Genomic DNA, 20787 nt, shown 5'->3' with positions numbered 1-20787 from the left:
TTAACACACTGAGACATTCTTCTGCTAATAGACTTAGCACATCAAAAGTTCATGCTTCGAGCAATAAATGTAATATGATACGTAAATAGGCTTAGGGACAGAAATCAGATGGTCATCTCAACAGAGGCTCTTGACAAAGCTCAGCTTTCTTTTTCCAGATAAAAGCCCTGAAAAAACTAACAGAAGTTATACACGACAAACCCATAGTCAACATTATATTAAACTATTAGAGGTTGGTAATGAAAGAATCTCCTCTCAAATCGAAAATGATACGAGATTCCTTATTCTTACTGCTGTTACTGAACATAATGCTTAAAATTTCAGCTAGGACATAAGACAAGGGGGAAAATGTGAGAATAAATAGGAAAAAAGGTCAAAGCATCCACATTTGCAGACAACATGATCCTGTGCATAAAACACCCTAAAGATTCTCCCAGAAAAACTCCTAAACCCGACCCACCTTTTCAGAAAAGTAGCAGAATACAAAATCAATATACAAAAATCGGAAGCTTTTCTATGTACCAATAATAAACTTGGTGAGAAAGCACACACATGCATGTCACATATTAAACACACGCATGCATGCATGCGCGCGTACACACACACACACACACACACACACACACACACACACACACACACATACTGATAGCAAATTTTAAAAAGAAAGGACTGCCTGGGATGAAGAGCACTTGCTGCTCTTTGAGAAACCAGCATTTGGTTACCAGCACTCACCTTGGGTGGCTCACAAATGCTTGTAACTATGGATGTAGGGGATCTGATGCCCTCTTCTGGTTTCTTGGACAACCATACATGTGTTAGGCCTTACACTGAAATTTAGGGAAAAAAAAAAAAAACTTCCTGGGAAAGAATTAGGAAAAAAAATCACAATATAGTGGCACGTGTATGAAGGTGTCACAATGAAGCCCATCAGTTTATGTGCTACTTTAAAAATTTAATTTAAAATATATGCTCAGAAATTGAGATTTTATAAATTAAAATTGAAAACTGTACAATTAATAAAATGAGCCTTTTGAGCATGTGGAATGAAAACAGCAAACTAACTTGGCAGTTTGCTCCGTAGCTTCACAGCCCTGGCTAAAGTGTCAGCGCTGATATGACTGTTGCTCATGTTACATTGCTTGGTTTGGGCCGAGTCTCTATAGCAGCTACTCACCTTGTGATGTTAGGAACGCCTTATCTTTTTGTTTTTAGTGAAGATTTTATTGGAGTATAAATCACCAACCTTATGTGTAGATTATACATGAAATTTCAATGAATCACTCCGGCCCAGGAGCAGAATAACATTTGCATGCCGTTCTCTCAACTTGCTATGTGCCTGCCCACAGCAGTGATCGCTATGTTGTGTGGGCTAGGCACCATCTTTCCAAATTACCTGCTTCCAGCTTCCTGTACATAACACCATATATTACGCATTTTCCCCAATTGGGGGCCACTGATACATCTGTGAAATTCAGTTGTGCTGCATGAAGCAGGGGCTTCTCTCTTGGCTGCCACGTATTCCTTTGTGATGCCATAATTGATTTACTGACTCAACTGTGTTTGTACTGTTTCTTTCCCGCTTTGGGCCATCATGAACGTCTTTTGTGTGTGTGTGTGTGTGTGTGTGTGTGTGTGTGTGTGTGTGTGTGTGTGTGTTATATGCCTAGGAATAGAGTTGCTGGCCCATAGCGTAGTCATGAGTTCAGCTTTAATAGTTACAACAAAATACATACTCTCTTTCTACATCGCTCAGGCTCTGCATCCATATACTTGTGTACTTTACCTGAAATTTCCACATTTCCTTTCCAGAGGCCTGCCAGCTTTAGGCATCTTTCTTTTCTTTTATTCTTTTTTTTTATACTTTATCTTTTCAATTATGTGTTTCCATGTGTATCTGTGGGAAGGAATATGTATATGAGTAACAGGTGCCCACAGCAACCATAAGGAGTCATCAGATGCTCTGAGCTGGAGTTGCCTGATGTCAGCACTGGAACTGAACTCAGGTCCTCTGGGAGAGCAGTACAGGCTCTTAACTGCTGAGCCACCTCTCCAGCCCCGCAGGCATCTTTCAGGCTCTGGAGCCTTGCTTACTTAGCTGAGGAAGTAGTGGCCCTGAGGGCAGCAGCCCCAAATACCTCTCTTCTCTTTCTTTGTACAGTTGAGGTATGCTTGTTGCATTCTCCCTGAAATCCAAGAAGGAAGGTGCAGTGAACGAATGGTTGGTGATTAATGTGTCAGTAGACTGCCAACTTCTTTCCCAGTGGGCCGTGCTCTTTACCACTGGGCTTGTTGATCTACTTTTGATGAAGAAGGGAAAAGGCCAGGTGAGATGTCTCAGAAGAGAAAGCATGATCGTGTCAGGCTCATAGGAAAATGTCTGTTTCCAAATGAGTACAGATAGATCTGGTTCATACTTGTAAATTCCATGGTTGGGACCATGGAGCATAGTCAGGATCTGAGGATGGCAAGCTTGCTGTTCTAGTATGGGGCTAAGGAGCATGCATGTCCAGAGAGTATGGCAAAGGGGCACTGGCTAGAAGGTGTGTCTGAGTTCTTCAGAGACGACCAAAGCTGGGGAAGCAAGTGGGAATAAATTCCCCAGAGATAAGTGTGTTTGGGCTCTGGCTGCCCATAGCATGTCCAGTGTGGTGTCTGCTATGACTGCAAGAGAACGGAAATCCGTCAGCATCGCCTGAGATGTCTCACAACCAGACTTCTTTGTTCTGGGTCAGACCTAGAAGGAGCAAATTTACAGAAGAGTGGGTGTGGTGTGAAAGGTCCAACCACACTTCATCCATATACTTCCCGAAACTGTAAACCTAGTTTCATGGGATGAGATGGGAGCCTTGATCAAGTAAATGATTGAAGTCTTGAAATAAATGGAACTGAATATTAGGCAAAAACAGTCTTTTAAAGGCTGAAAAGGACAACAAATTATGGCCTAGGACGAAGATCACATGAAAGGTCCTATAACCCAGTAACAAGAAAGATCCGCAGAGCAGCCTCAAAACACTTACTGGAAAAATAAAACGGTTGTGTTTATACTCAAGTCGCTGAGTCTGCTCAGTCAAATTGGTTACATAATCCGACACAGACTTCCTTGATTAATGTTATTTTGTACCGGGAGGACGGAGCCCACATCTGTTGTGCTGAGCATAGAACCCGAGACATAGTACATTCATGCTGCTGGCTGAGAGTTCTCAGCTCATAGCGTGAGTGATTGGTTAGTACAGTTTTATACCCCACTGGAAAAAAATTGCACAGTCCTAATAAACTTTCTGAAGGCAGTCCTTTGCAGAAGCATATTATTATCTTACTCACTTTGTAACTTATCTTGAACAAAATCTGGTTTCTGTTCTAAAGTTTAAGAAGTAATGAAGAGGCTAAGTGACAGTGGTCCCACATTCTTTCCAGAGATTGGTGTTAGTTAGCTCATTTCTGGCTTACATAAGGTGAGAAAAGCACAGTGTGGCTAGTGCATTAAACATTTCATTTGACATGCTGAGAAAAGCTTTCCAAATTGAATCACTTTGTAATTAGGAGCCAATTAGGTAGTTAGGACTTGACTGTTAGGCCCTTGTGTCAGCCTCCTATACCCCGAGGCACTCTCTACCTGGAAACCCACTTGACAGACAGCGTGAGAGTCAGGCAGCAATTGCTCCCCATCCACTCCTCCACTGCAGATTCCCTGGTCTCATTCCCAGCCTTGTAGCAGACTACCTGCAGGGGCCTGTCCCCCCCCACCACTCTGATGGACTCCCTGGGGAATCTTCAGATCCTCCAGGCAGGCCAAGATTTCCTCCTTCCCATGGACACTCAGCCCCCCTCCCCATCTAGCCCATTCTCATTCCTTCCTATCAGCCCCAAATGCCTAGAAACCTGTCCTATCTGGGGGTCCCCAGTGGCCACACCTGCTAGGGACTCAGACACATTCCCTACCAGGCAAACCATAGCCACCACACTCTCCTACGATCCAGAAAGGACAACAGAAACCAAGGACCCGAGTTGACCACTCATCAAAGACAGGACCAGATATCAACACCTAGAATTACAATCATCCCAAACCCTGATGCCTAGACACCAACCTAAAAACAAAACCACAGCCAGAACAATATGTCTCCACCACAGCTCAGCAACCCTACCACAGTAGGCCCTGAGAAATGTAATATAGTTGAAGCATATGATAAGATAAAATAGTTACTATGGGGATGTTCAAGGACCTTAGAGGATGTGAACGAATCCATTAATGAATACTATGAAAACACAAACAGTAGAATGAAATGAGGAAAACTGTGCAAGACATGAAAGTGAAAATGGAATCACTAAAGAAAACCCCAACTGAGGTAAAACTGGAAATGAAAAATTTAAAAGTTGAACAGAAACCTCAGAGGTAAGCCTCACCAACAGAATACAAGAGACAAGATAGAAAAACTGGATATCTCAGTCAAAGAAAATCTTAAATCTAAAAAAAAAAAAAAAAAAAATCCAGACACGAAATATCCAAGAAATCTAGAGCAGCAAGAAAAAAAAAAATACAAATAGTAGGAATAGAAGAAAGAAGAAACCAGGTCAAAGGCATAGAAAATGTACCGAACAAAATCCTAGAAGGTTTTTTAACCTAGAGATGCTTATCAAGATACAAGAAGCATACAGAACACCATATAGACTGGACCAGAAAAGAATTTCCCCATGACACATAATAATTAAAACACTAAGTATACAGAACAAAGAAAGAATATTAAAAAGCCCATCCCCATTCCTGCAAGGGAAAAAGATCAAGTAACATATAAAAGCAGACCCATTAGAATAACATGACTTCTCAGTAGAGACTCTGAAAGCCAGAAGGGCCTAGACAGATGTTCTTCTATACATGCTAAGAGATGAGAGATGCCAACTCAAACTATTATACCCAGCAAAACTTTCAACCACAGTAAATAGAGAAAGAAAAGCATTCCACAATGCAAACAGTAGAGCTTCAAGTGCTTTCTGCAGATCTACAAATCTAGGGCTACAGAAGGCACTAGAAGGAAAACTTCAATCTGAAGAAGTTAACCACAACCAAGAAAACATGAAGAGTAAGAGCAGACCTGCAAATCAGAAGAGGGTGTGGGGAGAAAACACCACAAGAGCAACCCTACCCATTGATAATCATCAACACCAATGGTTTCAATTTCTCAATAAAAGGACACAGACTAACAGATTGGATACAAAAACAGACTCCACCCTTCTGCTGCATCTAAAAAACACACCTTAACATCAAGGATAGACACCATCTCAGGGTAAAAGGATGGGAAAAGATATCCCAAGCCAATAGATCCAAGAATCAAGCTGGAATAGCCATTTTTTATTTGTTTGTTTGTTTGGTTGGTTGGTTGGTTTATTGGTTTTTCCAGACAGTAGCCATTTTAATATGTGATGAAATAGTTTTCAAATCAAAGCTAATCAGAAGAGCTAGGGAAGGACACTGTTGGGTCTCAAACCCAAGGCAAGTCTCACACTGGTACCTGTGCCCCCCAGTACTCCTGATCCTGCCCCCTGCCCTAAGCCTCTCCGTCCCAGGAGTTGGGCTTCTGCTCCCTTCCCCCAGCCTGATCCCTACATAACTCCGCCATTTTGGCTATGTGAGTATCTTGTCTCTTGGCCCAGGTACCTCTCTTGGTCAGTGGTTCATCTCTTGCTCTCCCTCCCTGTCTCTCCTCTCATGGTCCAGTTTTGTCTGTCAGCCATGTTCAGCCTAGACTCTTCCCTCTGCCTGCTCTTCCTGTTATGTCTACAATAAAAATCATCTCCACACTTTAGGCGTAGCCGTGTCCGCCTCCTCTTACTTCATTTTCTCATTCAGATACCACATACTCATCAAATGAAAACTACACCGGAAGGATATTGCAATTCTAAACATCTATGCACCAAACACAAGGGCATTCAAGTTCATAGAAGAAACTCTACTATAACCAAAATCATGTGTTGACCTCACACAGTGATACTGGGTGACTTCAGTACCCTACTCTTGCCAATAGAGAGGTCATCCGGACAAAAACTAAACAGAAATGCCCAAGATAAACAATGTCATAAACAAACTGGACCTAACTGATATTTACAGAACATTTGACCCAAACATAACAGAATATACCTTCTTCTCAGCACCTCATGGAACTTTCTCCCAAATTGGCCCCATCCTTGGACAAGCAAGTCTCAAGAGATGTAAGAAAATTGAAATAACACCCTACACTGTATCTGACCACTATGGGTTAAAGCTGAATATCAACAAAAGAAACAACAGAAAGCTTACAAACTCGTGGAATCTGGACCACTCACAAATGAATGAAAAATGGTCAAGACAGAAATTAAGAAAGAAATGCAAATCTTTTTAGAATTGAATGGAAATTAGAACACAACATACCCAAGCCTGTCGGACATGATGAGGGCAGCTCTCAAAAGCACGTTCATAGCACTAAGTGCTACATCAAAAACTTGGAGAGCTCTCATATTAGTAACACATGGCATACTTGAAAGTCCCGGGGAAAAAAAGAAGAAATAATCCCCCAAAGGAGTAGATGGCAGGAAATAATAAAACTCAAGGCCAAGATCAATAAAATAAATAAACAAAATATAAGCTTAAATATAAAAAATTAAACAGACCAATACAAAGAATCAATGTAACAAAGACTTGATTCTTTGAGAAAATCAGATTGATAAACTCTTAGCCAAATTAACTAAAAACTGGAGAGAGAAGCTCCGTATTAATAAAATTAGAGGTGAAGGGGGGTGGGTAACAGACACTGAGGAACTACAGAGAACCCCAAGAACATACTTGAAAAATCTGAACTCTACCAAATTAGAAAACTAAAACAAATGGATAAATTTCTTGATATACACTGCCTGCCACAATTAAATCAAGATCAGGTAAGCAATTTAAACAAACCTGTAACATATCCCCTAGTGAAATTGAAGCAGTAATTACAAGTCTCCTGTGGTAGTTCAAATGTAATTGGCCCCCATAATCTCACAAAGAGTGGCCCTGAGAGAAGAGAGGTGGCTCAGTGGTTAAGAGCACTGACTGATGTTCCTGAGGACCTGGGTTCAATTCCCAGGCTGTCTGGTGTCCAATCACAATAGAATTAAAAAAAAAAAAAAAGGAAGCAAGGAAATGTGGCCTTTTTGGAGTAGGTGAGGCCATGTTGGAGGAAGTATGTCACTGTGGAGGTGGGCTTATATAAGGTCTCATACATGCTCAAGGTACCGCCCAATGTCTCAGTCCACTTCCTGTTGCCTTCTGATCAAGATGTATTCAGCACTATATCTGCCTGCACGCCGACTTGACATGCTTCCTGCCATGATGATAATGGACTGAGCCTCTAAACTGTAAGCTGCCACCTCAATTAAATGTTTTCCTTTATAAAAGTTGCTGTAGTCATGGTGTCTTCTTCATAGCAATAGACACCCTATCTAAGACATCTCCTAACCGAAATAAAGCCCAGGGCAAGATGGTTTTAGTGCAGAATTCTACCAGACTTTCAAAGAAGAATTAATGTCAATACTCCTCAAGTTTTTCCACAAAACAGAAACAGAAGGAACACTGCCTAATTTTTTTTTTTTTTTTTTTTTTTTTTTGGAGACCACACTTATCATGGTACTTAACCTAAATAAAGACCTACAAGGAAATAGAATTACAGACATTCTGCTATCCTCGTAGATCAGTGTCTTGCTCAGCCGTCATCGAGAAGCTTCCTCCTGCACTAGATGGAAACAAGTTCACAGACCCACAACTGGACAGTGTGCAGAGAATGAGAGACCTTGGAACACTCGGTCCTTTACGAGATGTCTCCATCAAATCCTTCCCCTCAGGACCCAGGGAATTCTGTGGAAGAGGAGTCAGGAAGATTGTAAGAACTGGTGGGAATGGGAGACACCAAATAAACAGGCCTTCTAGAAATAACGGGACTGACACACACAGGAACTCACAGAAACTATGGCAGCATGCACAGGGCCTACACAGGTGTAAGCCAGATGGAACCCCAGTTCTGAGAGGGGACGTAGACGAAACCCAGAAGCTATCTCCAATTGATAAGCACCCTGAAAGGAAAAGCTGGTTTTCTCCAAAGGAGTCTCACTGGGTACACAAACCACACTGCAGGACAGGCCCCATGCCCAGCAGTAGATAGTCAAAACAAAGTCCGTGGGATTTTTGGAGTTTTTTGTCTCACAGTGCTTTATTTGTTTTTTTTTTCTTTTTCTTTTTTTTTAATCACAGATCTTTTGTTTATCTATCATGATTTCTCATCTTGTTTTTATGGGTTTTCTCCATGAGGGGATGTGTGTGTTTCAGTGTCTGTGATCCTTGAGGTTTTTGTTTGGCTCTTTTTCTTCTCTTGTTTGTTTTGTCCCATTCTGGCTTCTCTGTTTTTATTTTACCTAACTTCATTTATTATTATTATTATTATCATCATCATCATCATCATTTAATGCCTATTTGCATTCTAATGAGAGAGATCCATTTACTATGTATATATAGATACATACACTATTTATAATTGAACTTTGGTGACATTTTATTATACAGACTAAGTTTCTTTTTTTTTTTTTTTTTTTTTGGTTTTTTCGAGACAGGGTTTCTCTGTGTAGCTTTGCGCCTTTCCTGGAACTCACTTGGTAGTCCAGGCTGGCCTTGAACTCACAGAGATCCACCTGGCTCTGCCTCCCCAGTGCTGGGATTAAAGGCGTGCGCCACCACCGCCCGGCCTAAGTTTCTTTTTAACTAAGAAAATATAATGTTGATGGCATTAAATAATTGTTAAGGTTGAGCATCCTGATACATACCTGTAATTCCAGCACTTGGGAGTTTGGTGCAGGAGGACTGGGATTTTTATGCCTTTCTATGATACGTGTTGAGACCCTATCTCACAAAAACAAAAGAAAGAAAGCTAACAACAGAAATCTCAGTTTAAGATAGTATTGGAATCGACACGGGACAGGACGGAGCTATTCTCAGGTCAAGTTCAGAGAGACCCACAGATTGATCCACCTTGTTTGAAGCTGTAGAAAGCAAATGTTATGGGGCATTTATTTGATTGCTAAGGTCTGAGAAGAAACTTACCATCGAGTGTTCTGTCATGTAAGGCAGTGCTGGGCTGGGGAGGTGGCTCAGCAGTCACGAGCCCTTACTGCTCATGCGCAGGACCTGGGTTTGGTTTTCAGCGCCCACGTGAGAGCTCAGAGTCTTCCGGAACTCGGGTTGTGGGGGATCCAGTGTCTCTTCTGACTTCAGAGGGTTCCTGCATGTATGTAGTGCACATGTATGCACTCAGGAATACACGCATAAAATTCAAAGGGAATCCTGTGGCGTGCGATGAAGGACATAACCACTGCCACGTTGTTTGCCCTTATTTTCTTTTACTGATGCATTAAGGGTTTACACTACAGAAAACAAGAAATGCTTCTCTTTATTTTTAGTGAGGATCTTATTTTGGAAACAATGTTAAGTCGTCATGGGTCAGCCTCTCAAAAACCCCATTCCTTACTTTACTACTGACATCTGATAGCATTATGGCCATTTTTTATATTCAATAAACCAAACTGATGCATGAGTCCATAGATGACTGGGATTTTCTTCGTTTGGATTTCCTCTGTGTTGATCCCGTTCAGGATGCCACATTGCTTTGATTGTCCTCCAGCAACACAGGCTCTTCGTGTCTCCGATTGCTTCCAAAGCCCCTCCCCCATTTCGTTATCCTGACAACTTACTGGTTAGGAATTTTGTAGACTGTTTCTCACCTGTGATACTTTTCATACTTCGGCTGGGTTTATGGACATTTTTGAAGACATCAGAGACATAAAGAATAACCAACCATAAACACGAGTTTTCCCTGGTCATCTTGGCGGTGACCTGTGAGCACTTATTAGCTTCCTCCCCCTCTTGGTCCGAAGCTCTTTGGAAGTAAGCTGGGTTCACCTTCTTTGAAGGTTAACTCACATTGCTCTGAAGTGCCCCTTCCCTTTTATTCTGGCATAGTTTTCTGTACCGGTGTGTAGCTAGAGTTTTTCTGGTCCTGCCTGGCCCACGGTCAGGACAAATCTCTCACCCGCCAGTCCCAAAGCTGCTCAGACCCAACAGAGTAAAAACACAGAGGCTTATATTAGTTATAAACTGTATGGCCGTGGCAGGCTTCTTGCTAGCTGTTCTTATATCTTAAATCAACCCATTTCTATTAATCTAAAAGTTGTCACGTGGCTCGTGGCTTACTGGTATCTTAACATCTTCTCATGGCGGCGGCTGGCAGCTCTCTCTGCCTCTGCCTTCCACTTCCCAGAATTCTCTTCTCTCCTCGTCCCACCTATACTGCCTGCCTGGCTACTGGCCAATCAGCATTTTATTTATACAGAGGATATCCACAGCACCGGTGTCATACACAGACATGAATACATGACTGGATGTTCACACACAAACTCCGTCTCTCACGTCTACCAAAATGGTCTACACTGAGACTTCAAACTGGCCATGGCCACCTGGCTGAGCTTCGGGTGATGGGGAGAAAGGGGTTTTACAGCAGAGAAAACGAAACACACTCAGGTGTCACGGCCAAGATAAACAGGGATAACGTGTTTATAGTTTTTCTTTATGTCTTTCTATCACATCTTTCTGTGATGTCTTCACAGGTTTCTCCACAGTGACATTCCTTCTTCTCCCTTTCTGTCTTGTATGGTTGGAAGTAAGCCAGCTTCACCTACAAATTCAAAAGCTAAGCTCTCATTCACAAGACCTTCTCCCTATACCTCATGCTTATCAGGGTTTGTACATTGAAATGGTATTCTCTGCCTCCCGGCGCCCCATTCAGGTGTGTTCAAAGATGAAACTCAAAGATAACAGCAAGAGATGAAACATGCTACTGGGACTTTCTTTGACAGATCAGAGCCCAGTGAGCGTCAAGTTCGGCTCCTCCCGCCCACCAGTTCTCTGTGGCAGGCTTAGGGGCCTTGCAGGCACCAGGACCTCAGCTTGCCTCCTGAAACGGGTTGTTTTTCTCCTAGTAACATTAGCAATTTGACCTGATGGGCCATATTTCACCTTGGAAGCTGACGTTAGCGCCCAGTGGATTCCAGAAGGAGAGAAAAACAGTTCTCTTCCACTCTTCCAAAGAAGGCACACATTTGTCATTGTTTCTCTCTTTTTTTCTTATTTGATTGCTAACTGTACAGTGTTTGAAAACACTATTTAAAAACCAGTAGATGTCAATAAAACCCTTCCCAACTCTAAGCTACTGGGGAGAGTATGTTATCTCATAGCCCCATTTCCCAAAGTCCAATTTAGTAGACTAGTTAATTTTAGAATCCCAGTCTATATGAGAGTTCAGAACCAGCTCTTCATTATCTAGCTATATCTAGCTAGCAACAGTACTAATGGAAATCTACTGAGGGTTGGCTGCAGGAGGAGTTTCGGAGTACATAAAAGCCGCATTAAAAGAAAGAAAAGGGAGCTGGAGAGATGGCTCAGTGTGTGAAGGTGACTGCTGGCATCCTGTGCCCCAACTACATCCTTGAAATATTTAAATTCTTCACATGATCTAGAACAACTTCAAAAAAAAAATCCCATGGATAAAATCATTTCATCACTTGTTTTTGTCTTTCAGTCTCTATTAGAACATAGCTGTGCTCCTTCACTAATGTTCTTTGTGTGATTTCATTTGCTCACCTGCGAGTGCAGCCTAGTGCTCCGTGGAGAACACACAGAGCAATCTTTACTAGCTGCTTCTGGACAAAATGTTGACCCTGGTTTCTCCAGGGACTGCTGTCTATCCTGAAGGATTTCAAGCCTAATTCCCCTACCCTTAGCTCATCACCTGCTTCTTAAGAGAAGAGCCATGACTTCTAAGGCATGGAGGATTCCTGGAGAATTAGTGGTCCCCATCAGCATTGAGGGGAGCGGGTGTCCCTATGCCTACTCCCAGTATGAAGTCAAGTGAGGGAGACTAGAAAAGAAAATGTTAAGAGCTTAACATCTGCTCTTGGCGTATGGCTGACACAGAAGCTGCTATCTGAATCGCCCCTGATGGGAACAACCTCATGAGAGGGTAGCTGCTTAGAGGAAGGAAAAATTGCCAGTGTCTGTGACATGGACCTGATGTAGCCACTGCTCCTCTGCTTCCTCTTTCTGGACACCCCCTCTTCCATCACAGTTTTTTTTTTTTTTTACTGCTTTATTGTTATAGCACTCACACACCACAAAATTCGCCCTCTGAAAGTTTACAAGATTCGGAAGAACGTGGTGCACTCACAGTTGTGCAGCCCACCATTATGCAGTTGTGAAACATTTTCATCCCTCCCTAAAGTCACCCTGTATCCATCGTTACCCCCCTCACCCTTCGGCTCTAAGTGGCCACTACTTCATGTCCAACCTCCATGTTCACCCATTATGAGCACTTCACAGAAAGGTGATTATCTATTACACTGCCTTTATTTGGCATGGCTTCCTTAACACACTGTAATGTTTTATATGTTTATCCACATGGCATGAATCAGTGCTCCGTTACTTTTTATGACGAAATAACAAAACTTCCCATTGTGTTTATTGTAGCCCCATATGGACATAACCCGGTTGATGTGCTTTTGAAATGTTATGTTATGAGTTTTGTTTTAAACATCTTCTTTCAGTTCTTTGTGGAGTCTACCTGAGAGGAGAATTGCTGGGGTCCAGGGTAACAGACTCATCCATCAGTGTTCTTCCTTTTAGGGGACTCCAGACTGTTTGCAGCGTGTTGTACTGTTATTATACATGGCTACCAGCCATGCAGATGTAGCCTCTGAGATCATAGCTGTTTTGTGTCTTGGTCAACACTTGTTATTTTGTTGTCTGCTTTTTAATGGATCTGTCCCAGTGGGTAAGGAGCAGGAGCTATTCTATTACCCTTCTGATGCTGGAGTTGAACATCTGTCCGTGTATTCCTATCCAGTTGTAGATCTCTGGTTTTAGAAGGAGTTATTCAAACCCTGTGTCCACTTTCATTCAATTACCTGAAGGTTATCATGTGGGCTGACTGCGAATGATGAGTAGGTCAGAGGGGGACAAGCAGATTTCTGGAACTGAGAACCACATCGTGTGTGGCCGTCATAACACTTGCTTCAAAAATGCAGCTAGGTCTTCTAAAAACCTAGTACTAAAAAGTATTAAAAGTACCAAAAAGAAAAGGAGCCAGAATTTGAGCAGACAACACAGGGATTTCATGGTAGCAGGATCATGACACTTGAATTGCCTACTTTCTCTGAAAAGGCTAATTAAGGCTAATTAACTAGTTGAAGAAGGAGGTAGAGGGGAAAAGTCCAAAACATGCATCTACAGAGAGTTAAATTTTCATTTAGACTTAACTGAACTAGTTAGTAAATCAAAAATGAAGCTATGCATTAATACCTGGCAGTAATTAAAAGTTAAAAACAAACAAACAAACAAACAAACAAAACAAAAAAACCCTGGGGTTGGGGCGGGGGAGATGGCTCAGCCAAGTGCCTGTTGAGCAAACTCGAGGGCCCGAACTCAGACCCCCACACCCCCGTCAAAGGCAGACACAGTGGTGCTTGCCTGTAATCCTAACGCTGGGAGGCAAAGGGTGGACCCGTGAAGCCCTAGTGCTGGGAGGCGAAGGGTGGACCCGTGAAGCTCCATGGCGAGCTAGTCTTGCCACATTGGTGAACTCCAGGTTCAGCAAGGGACTCTGTCTCAGAAAAATAAACTAGAATGAAGCAATAAGGTGCAGAGTGGCCGAGGAAGACACTCGGTATCGCTCTCTGGCCTCCACATGTACACTGATACCTCCGCCCCGCACACACCTGGGATATGCCTGAAATTTCATCCAGGGATGGAAAAACTGGATGAACGCTATGGAATCAGAGGCTGTTGTGTGAAAAAACAAGCCTTAAACTAGCTCACAATGTCACTCTTACCAAAGGAAACTAGTTTGGCCAAGTACAGTACCTAGTCAACACACAATATAAACCTCTCTCTCTTTCTCTCTCATGTGCATGTATGTGTGTATGTCTCTCTCTGTCTCTGTGTGTGTGTGTGTGTGTGTGTGTGTGTGTGTGTGTGTGTGTGTGAGAGTGTGTGTGTGTGTGTGAGTGACATCAAGGAAGGTGAGGAACGGCCCTAGAGGTGGATGGATGACCACCATGAGACTATGGGAGTAGGGAGCTGCTCTGAATGGCTGTCTGGAACTTCAGTTAGAATCACGCCAATCATACTTCTTGATTGGTGTTGAGTTTTAGAGGTGATAGGGAAGTCCACTAATGAGAGACTTGAGAGGAAAGAGGAAGTATGTGGATAGTTATGGAGTTACACACACACACACACACACACACACACACACACACACACACACACGCCATAATGAAGAAGCCCACCAGGGGCATGGATATTTAGAAGCAAGGAGAAGCTCCAATTTCTGGGGCATACATAGGGCTGAGGGGGTCACAAGGTCAAGGTCTGAAGAGGATGTCAGATGAGGAGGAGCAGTCAGTCAAGAAGCAGGAACAATAGAGCTTTTGACATACCCGCTTTGTCCGGATGTGTCTGCTGTAAATTTGATGTATTGGTGCCTTCAATTTGGCCCTACAAATAGCAACCCTATTATTCAGTTTGAAACCCCCAGAACCATGACAGAACTTGGGATTTCTATCATGTAACTTTTTTTTTTAACTGAGAAATTCTTCAGTTTGAAAAAGGGACTTTCCAGTGGAAATAATAGAATGTAAATTGTTTACTTGGCAGGATACCATTGGACTAAGCTCAGGCCCTTCATATATAGGAATATGATAAGAGTTTACCTTCCCAGTGCTTTCAGAATGGGGTGACAGGGAAAGTTCTCCTCATTTGAAGGAAGGAAAGAAGCCTGAAGAATGCCATATTTCAGAAAAATACAGCCGTGAAATAGGAGCTGCAGAAATCCTGGCCAACTAATGAGCACAGTGAGCAAGAACTAAACATGGGGCTAGTTAAGATGAACTTGAGTTGTTAGCCCACGGTGAAGCCTTGAAGTTCACACAAACAGGACAAAGACTTCTCAGCTGCTTTGCTTAGATTTGTTGTCCCATTGTCCTTCCAGGGAATATTTACTGCTGGAAAAGGTACAGAGAAAAAGGTACATGTGTGTTTAGAGAAGCGGTAATAAACACAAACACACTCTAATGCAAGGGTCACTTGAAGTCTGCTGCTGCTGCATTCTCCCTGTGGGTATGCATACTGAATCTTAATTTCTCCATCCCAGGTTATACTGGCTTTGCACGACGGGGTGAAGGATAGGCGGATAGATACCAATCCTCTTGGAGCATCCGTGCTCTTAGGACAGTGAGTCCGACCACATGAAGTACTACAAAAGAAGGACAGGGACAAGCAGCTTTGAATACTATCATGTTCATAGTTCATAGTTAAATCAGTTGCTTCCAGACTGATGTGGTGAACAATGCCTTTGGAAGATGTTGCTTGATTACAACTGAAAAAAAAATGCCTTTGAACTTGTATACAAAGTCCTTTTTCTAACACAAAGCCAGGCAGTGTACCAGACTGTTTCCCAGTATTTGTCCCGTGGGACATCAGTATCCATTGACGCTTCAAGAACAAAGGTCCTGTGGTCAGATTTTAGTACTGTGACATCTCACATCTTCTTGGGAGTTCATTGTACACGTTTGCATAGTAAAGCCTCCAAGAAGTTCGGCAGCAAGGCATTCATATTAAAAACTATACAGCCCTGTACTTCCCAAACACACTTGATTGTAAAGACCCCTCTACTTAAAGTGTTCAGCTTGATAGGTGCTGTGTTAAATGGTACACACAAGGTACTCAGGACCTGGTGCCAGGATTCAATGACTTGAAAAAGCCAACAGAGACTAAAATTAATTTGCACCTGGGCAAAGTGTTTATTTACCAGTATTCTGAACAGGTGCCAGGCCATGGTAGCCAAGCTTCTGCACAGAGTCCTAGTATAATTATGACTCCAGGTGCATGCTTGGTGGAATACTACACACTTCTACTGAGAGAGCTTACATAGCCTGACGGGTAGAGGTTTTCACAATTATTTTCTCTAAATCTTTCCAATTGCTATAAAACTCTACATGTATGCAGCCACTACAAAGATCTCTCCTGCTCTGTTTCATGCATGTTTCTGTCACCATCTTGTTCTTCCAGAACTTCCCTGTCCATTTGCTTCCTCATCTCACTCCTCTTGACTCATCTTCCAGCTGGTAGTGCTCACACCTGTTAGCGTCAAGGTTCCGTGGGTGGCAGCTGTAAACACAGAGAATCCCCTCTCTCTGTACTCCTGCTTTCCAAAGGCAGGTGCCAGTGGGGCCTTCCTTCACTTCTCTCAGAGTCTTTCTCATGAAGCCATTGTAGTTTTTGCACTGAGCTCCCCATATCTTTAGAAGGCAACACTCTTAATTATATTGAGTGTTCTTAAAGGCATCTTTATTTCTCCAAGTAATACTAATAGGACTCCTTATAGGCAGACTTATGTCTGATAACCAGCCAATTCTTAAGGTAAATGTACAAAATCTTGACAGATTCAGATCTTTAAAAATAGCATCTACTCTTCATTTTAACTTAGAAAATATTTCCTTTTGGGGGCTGGAAATGTAGCTCCATTGGTAGAGTATTTGCCGAGTGTATGAGTTACTTCTCTGTTTCTGGGATACACACCATGACCAAGACAACTTATAGAAGGAGGATTTTTACTTAGGCTTATGGTTCTGGAGGATGAGTCCACAATGAGTCTTAGTTAGGGTTTTATTGCTGGGAAGAGACACCATGACCATGGCAACTTGTATAAAGGAAAACACTTAATTGGGGTGGCTCTCTTAGAGTTCAAAGGCTCCATTATCATCATGGTGGGACATGGCAACATGCAGATAGGGTGATGGAGATGTAGCTGAGAGTCCTACATCTTACAGGCAACCGGAAGTGGTCTGAGACACTGGGCAGTACTTGAGCATATATGAGACTTCAAAGCCTACATCCACAGTGACACACTTCTGTCAGTAAGACCACATCTACTCCGCAAGGCCACACTCCTAATAGTGCCACTCCCTTTGAGGGCCATTTTCTTTCAAACCACCACAGCAGGGAAGCGGCAGGAGCTGGAGCTGTGGGCTCAATTCTTAGATGGCAAGCAGGAAACTGAGAGCGTGAACTGGGATTAGCATGAGGCTTTTGAAAGCCCAAAGCTGGTCCCCATTGATGTATTTTCTCGAGCAAGGCCCATCCCCTAGACCTTTTCAAATAGTTCCACCAACTGGGATCCAAATGTTCAAATGTCAGCGCCTGTGAGGGAACATTCTCATTCAACCTGCACACCTAGCATCCACAAAACCTTGGGTTCCATCCCCCACTGTTTAGAGAGAGGGAATCAACATATGAATGGATAAGGAAAGTGTGATATATATGTGTGCATTTCATTATCCATAAAGAATAACGAAAGTATGTCATTTGCAGCATAATACAACTGGGGACATTATGTGACATGAAATAAGTGAGCATAGAAAGACATGGTTTCTGCCATTTGTGGGAGCTAAAAAAAAAATTAGCCTGAAAGAATAGTGATTGCTAGAAATTGGGAAGTAAGGGAGGAATCCAGTTAATGAGGGCTGACTTTGGTCAGTGCACACTGTATGCTTGTGTGTAAATATCACATTGAGTCCCATTAATATTTATCAATTGTTATCAAAAACTAGTTATTAAAAATAAAGAGTGAATGGGGAAAAGGGACAAATGCCTCATGTTCTTTAGCATAGGATCTAAAACAATTGAACTCACAGGAGCAGAGAGAACAGTGAGCAAGGGAGAAGGTGATGGTCAAAAATGACAGATTCTCAAACATAGGAATGAGCGCTTGAGGTGTATCACATGGCATGGTAAATGTCATCGACGATACACCTCAAAGTGCCCGGAGGGAAAATGTCATCATTTTGTCACAAAACTTGGCAAGGTCTGAGGTGATGGATAAGTCAATAAACTTAACAATGTATTCACAAATCAATTACTTTATATCCCCTAGACATATATAACTATAAATTGTCAATTTATACTAAGATCTTAAAATGAGAAAGAAAAAATTGTGTCTGACTTAGCCTGAATATGAATTAAAGCTGAGCTGGAAACCCCCTTTCTTCAGCTTCACCCCACTCAATCAATACATACCTTCTAAAATTGTCTTCAGAAACATATTAAGGAGATTTTGCATGGGTTTCTTCACTGCATCATTATTTCTTGGATTTTCAAAAAGATTTCTCTGGCTACCTGTGTTTTTTATGAGAATGGCTGTTTTGCCTGCATGTGTGTCTGTGCGCTGCTTGCGTGCCTGGAGCCAACGGAAACAGAAGAGGGCACCAGATTTCCTGGAACCGGAGTTCAGACAGTTGTGAGCCACCAGGTGGGTGCTGGGGATTGAGCCCGGGTCCTCTGGAAAAGCATCCAGTGCTCCTAACCACTGAGCCATCTCTTCACTCCCTGCCACTCCCTGTGGGGGTCCTGCCTTTAGTTCTGATTTTCCTAATCATTTTCTTCTTTAAAAACTGACGAGGATCATCCCAGTATTCTTACATATTTAAGTACTTTTTCTATTTCAAGGTCTATTTGTGATGTCAGCACTGTGATGTCACAGTAACTATTGAGATGGAATAATGGAACATTTTGATGTTGCTCACTCAAGCCTTGTGATGAGCACAACACAGCATTGTGACGTCACAATGCACCACTGTGATTTTACAGTGGACCATTGTGATGATGTAGTGATGTCACAATACAGCATTGTGATTGTACAGTAGTACTGTTATGTAGAAGCAGAGCATCATAACGTCACAATGAGGTATTTTGATGGAACAATGGAGCAATTCTGATGTCAAGGGTAATACTGTGGTTTCAAAAATGGAACATTGTGATTTTGTAATGCAGTACTGAAAGTGAACAGTTAAGTACCTTAATACCAAAATTCAGCATTTTGAGAACACAATTCAGCATTGGAATAGAACAATCTAACATTCGGATGGTTTGTATAAATAAAGTACTGTGACTGTCTACTGTGTAGCTTTGGGAGGTCAGGATAGAGTACAGTGAGGGAACAGAGCACTGTGATGCCACAATTCCCATTGTGGTAGCCAAATCATACATTGTGGTATCAAAATTCAGTTCTGTGACATTACAGTGGAGTATTGTGTTGTTATAATGGATCGATGTGATGTTAAAATGCAGCAACGTGATCACACAATGCAGTATTGTGATTATACAAAGGATTGTTGTCATGGCACAATGAAACATTGATATGCCACAATTCAGTATTGTGATATCATCATACAGTACTGTAATGGCTCACTATAGAGCACTGTCATGCCACAATTAAGAATTGTGATATCATAGGGCAGCACTATGATGTCCCGTGCAGCCTGTAATGGCACAACAGAGCATTGTGATACCAGAATACAGCACTGTAATGTCATAATGGAGCATTGTGATATGGCAGTGGAACATTTTGATATAAAATGGGGTATTGTGATATCATGCTGAGGCATTGTGATGTCATATTGTAGCATTGTGATCCCACAAGGAAGCATCATGATGTCACAATAGAGCACTGTATTGTCATAATAGAGCATCATGAGATCATAGTGAAGCACTGTGATGGCACTATAGAGTACTAGAAGGTCACACTGGAGCATTGTGACAGCACAATGCTGTCCTGTGAGGACACAGTTCAGCATTGAGATGGAACATTCTGATGGTACAGCGTTATGGTAGTGTAGAAAAAATGGCCCCCAAAGGGAGTGGCCCTATTAGGAATTGTTGGAGTAGGTGTGACCTTGTTGGGGGAAGTGTGTCACTGTGGGGGTGGGCTTTGAGGTCTCCTATGCTCAAGCTACTCCCAGTGAGACAGATAACTTCCTGTTGCCTACAAGTCAATATGTATTAACTCTCAGCTCCTGCTCCAGCACCATGTCTGCCTGTATGCTACCATGTCTTACCATGATGCTAATGGACTAAATCTCTGAAACTGTGAGTGAGCCACCCAATTAAGTGTTTTCCTTTACAAGAGTTGCCATGGTCATGATGTCTCTTCACAGCGATGGAAACCCTGACTAAGATAAGGGTGGAGCACTGTGATGACTCAAAGCAACATTGTGATGCCATAATTGGGCATTGGGATGACATCGTGGGGCACTGTGATGTCAGATGCAACACTGGAATATGACAGTGGGGCAATGTGATGGTGAATGACCATGAAGTGCTGTGACGCTACCATATACTGCTGTGATAGCATAGTGGAGTACTGTTAGGACATAATTCAACACTGTGATGCCACCATATACTGCTGTGATAGCACAGTGGAGTGCTGTTAGGACATAATTCAACACTGTGATGCCACCATATACTTCTGTGATAGCATAGTGGAGTGCTGTTAGGACATAATTCAACACTGTGATACCACCATATACTGCTGTGATAGCACAGTGGAGTACTGAGGACATAATTCAACACTGTGATGCCACCATATACTGTTGTGATAGCATAGTGGAGTACTGTTAGGACATAATTCAACACTATGATGGCAAAATTGAGCATTGTGGTCTCAAAGTGTGATGCCAGAACTGAGCGTTATAATCTGATGGCACAATGGAGCATTGTGGTATCATAGTACAGCACTGAGAGGGGATGATCAACCATGTGGTGACAAGATTCAGCATTTTGAGAACACTAATCAGCATCGGGATGGAACCATCTACCTAACTTCCTGATAGTGCATGATAAACCACCATGAC

The sequence above is a fragment of the Peromyscus californicus genome, unplaced genomic scaffold (genome assembly GCF_007827085.1).
Source record: "Peromyscus californicus insignis strain IS unplaced genomic scaffold, ASM782708v3 Scaffold_13__1_contigs__length_99412109, whole genome shotgun sequence".
In the NCBI taxonomy this organism is placed as follows: Eukaryota; Metazoa; Chordata; class Mammalia; order Rodentia; family Cricetidae; genus Peromyscus; species Peromyscus californicus.
The sequence above is the reverse complement of the archived record's forward strand: the minus strand, read 5'-3'. Positions refer to the sequence as shown.